Below are 6,524 nucleotides of genomic sequence, written 5' to 3' on the forward strand. Positions count from 1 at the left end.
CACTTTTGGATATCCACTGTATAAAATAAGCATATTTAGATGATAAAATAAGTGTTCCCATATGCATGTTGGCTGGTATTTCGTGCTGGTATAGCACTTTTATTTTTCTTATGTGGTGTCCTTTGTCTTCTTTCCTTCCCTTTTTGACTGCATTTGGTCAGTTATTCAGGAAAAAAAAATTACTTGTACCTTAAAAGAAATACTGTCTATTCAGCATATGGCATTTATAGATCTTCAGAAATTCTTTAGGGAGGCGTGCTTCAGATTAGTGGTCTCTCTCCTTCGGGGATGGTTTTAATTTGTTAGCACTTCAGATCTGTAGTCTTGAGGTAGCTCCATTTTCAGTCAATAAAATGGTTAGTGAAATGAGGGTAAAATATTATAATTGTGTCCTTCAAATCAGATTTTTATGTGGGTTTTTTTCCTCCTGGTATGTAAATCTGTCATTCGGAGAGGAATTTTTCCTGTTTTGTTTTAATCTTTGGTGCATGTGCCAAGAATGATGATTTTAAACACGAATTACCACAGTGACTCAAAGTCAAACTGCTGGTAGGCCATTAGCCTGGTTTGGGAAGGGAGCCAAAAGCAGCCTGGCTTTGGCTCCAGCATTTCCGACTGGAGCCTGAGCCCTGTTGAGGGCCCTCACCTCTGTTCACAGCACATCTCCTCCTTGGGACCCCAGGTGCAAAGAGCCAAACCCTCCCAAGGAAAGCCAGCCAGGCTGGTAAAGGCAAAGATGTACCTGGACCACAAGGGCTGATGGCTTCCTGCAAGGCAGCAGCCGTGTCAGAGACAGGCTGGCCCGTCCTTTGAGCCACCTTTGCCCACCAGTGGTGTCCAGACAAAGCCTTCAGCTGTGATGCCTTGTGAGAAGAATGAAGGGATGTACAAAAGCCACACAAACCCAGGCCAACAGCAGCCAGCTGTGACAACACCCCCATGGAAGCAGCTGAAGAAGGAGTCAGCAAAAGGTCTCTCATCTGCCATGGTTACAAACTAAAGTCTATCCAGCAGACACTTTTGAAAATGGCATGGCCTGTGTGGAGCAAATGAGAAGGGCAATGCTGGATGATGCTGACAGTTTGCTGCAGTAATCAGGGAAACAGGTGCCCCTCAGGACTTTGGGACTCATCCAGTCCATCCTAGTCCCAAGGCAAACTCCATACCTAGTCAGTCAGGCAGACTTGACCATATAACTCTCTTGTCACTGGGATTTCAAACCCTCCCAGGTAGTCCTCACTGGGACTCCAACATCCTTTCCAGGAAAAAGTTTTTCCCAGTGTGCAACTTAAAGCATTGCCACAACTTCAGCTCATTGTTTTCTTTGCCTTTGCTCGTGGACACAGAGAGCAGATTATTCTCTTTGTTCTGCAGCACTACAACCTTGTTTTCCCATTGGTTTTTCCCTGCCTCACACTGAAATATTTGGGCATTGCCAGTGGTTGCCTTCCTTACTTCCTTGCTATGGACTTGGCCTCTGTGTGAAGGGCAGCCTGCACATCAGAGAGACATCACAGAGCCTGTGGAACAAACCATGGTGCAAAGACATGGATGCCCAAGGAGGCCACGGAAAGAAAGTCCAAGAAGCTGTGGGTATGTGCAACATGCCAGAACTGTTTCTGTCATAGTCTTTGTGTCTGTGCCTGGATGGTGTGGGCCTGGGGATTTTTTGTTATACAAGTGGTGAATTAATTTCTGTCACACTTTTAGATTTTCAAATAGATATGCACTTGTTTCTCAACTGTAAAGTAGCGATGTAAATAAAACTGAGAATCATATTTTGCATCAGGAAGTAGATTCAGTGGTGAATTGCTTTGCAACTTGGCTGTTGTGACTCAGAAATGAACAAACCCTCTCAAAGTGCCCAGGCCCCCTGGGAATGGTTGGCAGAAAACCAGCCTCAGAGGACACACAGAGGAAGATGCTGGTCTCTGCTGGCACCTCCCCACAGGTAGTCAGGGATGCATCCCAAAGCTGGAGCTTGTGATTCTGTTCTGAGCCTACTGCAAGAGAATGAATTGCAAAATATCTGATGTTTCACACGAGCAAAGTCAAAAGCACCATGCTGAGTAAATCATAAACATGCTTAAAAACACAACAGTGAGCAAAAGCAAAAACACAAACTCAAACAGTTTCCTCTCTTGAAAACCTATAGCGATCATGAGCTCCTTACGAAAGTGAAGCTATGATTTTGTCTGAGAAAAAAGGCTTCTGTTTGAAATTAAAACAATTATTTAGGGGGAAAAAAGTATTATATTATTATTTAGGGAAAAAAAGCAAAACCAAATCCAAAACTGGAGAGACATGGAGCTGAATACGATTTCATAACATATAGGAAGTTTCCCCATTACACTTGACAGGAACAGAATGCGCTGGAATCAAAGGGGTATGTTAACAACTCAGCATATCTACCCCTTTGGAACTAGTATTAGTCTGTCATATCACCAAAAAATAATAAATCTTTGTAAAAAGGCAGCAGTTGCTTTCATACTCTGGCAGCAAAACCCATCTGGCACCATTAGAAAAGTAAAAAAGGCAACATATCTAAATTACATTGTTAAAACACCTACAGCCTAGCTCATTTTCATATGCTATCCATATGTAAGCCCTGAGCAATAGAGAGCCACTTAAAAACTTGTTCTCTGTGTGTGTGTGTGTGTGTGTGATGAGGCGGGGGAGAGAGGAGAGAGAGAGACAGACAAGGTGAACATGGAGACCTCTGGTTTCATTCTGATGCTTTGAAGCGGGAAATATTGCACACCCTAACTGGCACAAAAATAATTGCACTGGATAAATAAATGAATAAATATAATAGCAGGTTTTCACATATAAAAATTCCTGAAAAGTTTTTTAGCTTTATCAACCCCCTTCCACACCCACCAGAGCATATGGCCCACTGTTTGTGCAAATCAGCCGTCTTTGCTTAAAGTGGATGTTTCTATTAACACTGTGACTAATTACTGAAAACAAACATGTGTAAGTATGATCTCTGCTAACTGCCTCTGTCAACCCATCTTTTTCTTCTTGCTATTCAGTTGAAGGGATTAAGATTGCTTGCAAAAGTACAGTAGACCTCCACTTAGCCTGTTAACTGGCATGAATAAACAAAGCCCATCAACCACAACTGACGTCAGGCTTCAAGAAATGTTTTTTACATTAGTTTAAAAAAAAAAGCCCCCAAAAGAATTTAAAGCAAAAAAATTTCAGAGAACGTTTAAACACCGAATGTAAAGAGCTTGGCCATGGGACCTAAGGGGCTGCTTTGGGAGGGGTATGGAGAGCACAGCAGTGCAAACCACAGTGCAGGAACTCACGTGGGTGGCAGACGTTTTGTGCTGAGGGCAACCCGCGCTGCCTCAGAGCGCAAGGCTGGACATACGTGCACACAAAAGGAGCCTCCAGAGAAACTTCAATGTCAGCCTTTCTTGTGGTTTTCTCCCATCCAGAAATAAAACCAACAAAAACAACAACAACAGAAAGACTTAAAGCATCCATTTGGTCTTTGTAAGAAACAAAGAAGAAAAGATGCAAGCAGAGTTTTCTTCCAAGCGCTCCACAAAAGCTGCCACAACAGCATCACAGAGCGGGGGACAGGAAGCTGTATGGCCTCTTGTCTTGTTGCCTACTTGGGAGTGGAGGCGAGTGGAGAGACCCAGGCTGCTTCAGAGCACACCTTCCTTATTACAGTAGAAACACAGCGGGGAGAAACATCTTTATGGTGCAGCGTGAATGTGTGTGCTCTTCCCAGCCCCTGTGTCTGGGCTAGCTGTGGGCCTGTAGAAGCTGTTGGGCTCTGAGCAGCCTTGGCCAGTGGTAAAACCACTGAGACCAGTGGTTTTACCAGTGGCCAGGTCTCAGCACACTTTGTTCTCACACATGCTGACTGCCCCTCTGAGGAGCCAGCTTTACAGGATGGAGAGAGAGCTAGAAACCAGCCATGCTGCCTGTCTAACATGAGCTGTGGGACAGGGTCTCAGTGTATTTTACCTCAAGTTGTACATAATGTAAAAACAAATTACATGCTAGAAAATTGCACAAGTCTACATCTGCTGCTTTTTCCAAGCTCATAGTATGGTTTAGAGCCAATTCCCTGTCATTTCTCATCTCTTGCACTTTACACAGGGTGTTTCCTTTATAAAACAACTTGCCTTTGGGTTTAATGATTTCTAAGGAAACATAACTCTGTCAGTGTGCTCTGGTGCTTAATTCCTCCTTTGCTGTTAGTGTCTGCCTGGTGCAGCCCAGGGACACCAGTGTGCTCACTGAACTGTGCATGCACTTCGTGTGCTCTTGGGCTCGTGCCCATGCCTAGAAGCTGGTGTTTGATCTAGACTGAACAAGATGGTCCTAGCCTTCAAAGCCAGCATGTTTACATTCCTCTGCTCCATCTTGCCTCTTTTTTTCAAGTACCCTCAAGATAGGTGTCCTGCTCTTAGAATAAATACTTACCTTATGCACTGCCCTTTTCTCTGGTGGCCTCAACACGCTTTTGCAGAGGTGGAAGCACTGTTAACTCCTTTTTATCATGAAAAAATGGTACCACAGTGCTCAGACCTACAGGACAAAGAAAGGGCAGAAACAGCAAGGAAAAAAAACCACAGATGTCATCTCATGCAGCCCAGTGTGACCCAGCCTGGTTCAGAGCCACCTAGTGAGCCTTAGCACCTTGGCTTTCCTTCCAGCCACCCTCACCTCAGCAGCTCCTTCTCTCCCTCCCAAACCAAGCCTCCTGGTGCAGTGGGCTGGGGGAGACAGAATATAGAGACAGCAGAGCAAGGGGTGTGCAGAAATAAAGTCCTTAGCTATTCAGCCCTTAACTCTTCACTGCAGTGCTGCGTGGGTTGCAGCAACCAGAGCAGATGTGCTGATCTGGAGGTGACTGGGTCAGACAGCAAGGTCCTGTGAACCAGACCGGTGAACAGAAGACATGGGAAGGAGTGGGGGGAAACACTTCTGAGAGCAGGAAGTGAACAGGATCAGGGCTCAGCTGGCTCTGTCTTCTATCACAGGGCATTTCTTTGGCTGTAGGAGGGGAACAGCAAAATTCACTGCCACTGGTGACCCATTCAGAAATGGCCTCTCTCTGCCTCAGACAGCGGCTGCACCTCAGGGACAAGGGCTCTGGCTTGGGAAGAGCGTCTCTGGTTCTTAAGCTCAGTAGTGGTACTGACCTTGCATGCTAAGACTAAGGACTTGTAAGGGCAAACCCAGGGATTCGGGGGTTACTGCTTGTTCTTACTGCTGTGCCCAATACACATGAGGAAATTCAGCTCCAAACATGGCACATACACCACATGAATCAGCAGTCTGAGACTGGAATAATTGATGGAGAAACAAGGGAACTATGGGAAAGCAGCTGCAGCAAGGTGTACAAACTCAAACCCTGAGTTTACTGCTCAGCTCTTCAGTCAGCTTGTCAGTGTGACCTAGTCCTCCTCAGCACACCTCAGAGAGGGCAGTGGAAATAGAAACACGTTACTTCCTCTCTTGAATCGTATCAGGCTTCCTTTCCTTCTGACAGAGATTTTAAATTTGCCACCACTTCTCTGAAGATCCCAAAATATGAAGCACATCACCTTAATTTTGGCTGACATCTCACACTAAGTCAGAGAAAAGCAGATTTATCAGAGGTGACACCACTTCTTGAGTGTGCTGTTAACACAGGATCAGGTACTTACAGCCTATGGATTGGGGAGGAAATGAGTCAAAATGGTAGATAGTCTATATTTTACCTGTGCCTCAGCTTACAAAGTCAGACACTGCAGTTTAACACAGACTAAAAAACCAGTCTGAGGGCAGAACATCTCACTCTTCATAGTTAGCATTCCCCAATGCATAGTATAGGCTGACAATTATTTTCCGCTCTCTGACGCCTGTGGTTTGAATACTGACAAGTCTGTGTTCAAATTCCCTTTCCACTCGAAATGCCATTTAATGGCAGTGTAACTGGAAGGGTCAAAAATCAACTCTCACTTGGCAGTGGCCCCTTCCAGAGCCAAAGCCTCAGTTCCCTGCTGAGGCACAGGAGAGCTTCCGACTTCCAGGTGGTCATTCACAAACACTGGGCTTGCTCAAGAACAGCCTTAACAGAAACTCTAAACACCAAAATGCTTTCAAGAATACAGACTGTACTGATGATCAGAGAAATTAATCAAATTACTAGAAGCCTAGCAAGAACCTTAAAAGATGGTTTAGTTCAGTGCTGGTGTTCTGACATGAAAAAAATAAAAATACATTTCACATGTCTTCAGGATTCATTTTTTTATGCTGCTGCATGTCCCCTTTACCTTACACCAACTTGCAAAATGAACAAAAATACCCCCTCTTTGCTTAACAAGATAAGCTCCATATCAAGAGTCTTAGGTACATTTGGATATATCTATGATTCTGGTAAAAACACAAACTGAAAAAAGATAATTCTAAAAAATATTGATCCATTAGATAGCTTTGCAATGCTCACACTTTGTCTTCCACGTGGGAGGGAGGTGGGGAATGATGCTGTCAAATCCCAATTTAAATATCTT

The sequence above is a fragment of the Serinus canaria genome, chromosome 2, assembly GCF_022539315.1.
Source record: "Serinus canaria isolate serCan28SL12 chromosome 2, serCan2020, whole genome shotgun sequence".
Taxonomy (NCBI): Eukaryota; Metazoa; Chordata; class Aves; order Passeriformes; family Fringillidae; genus Serinus; species Serinus canaria.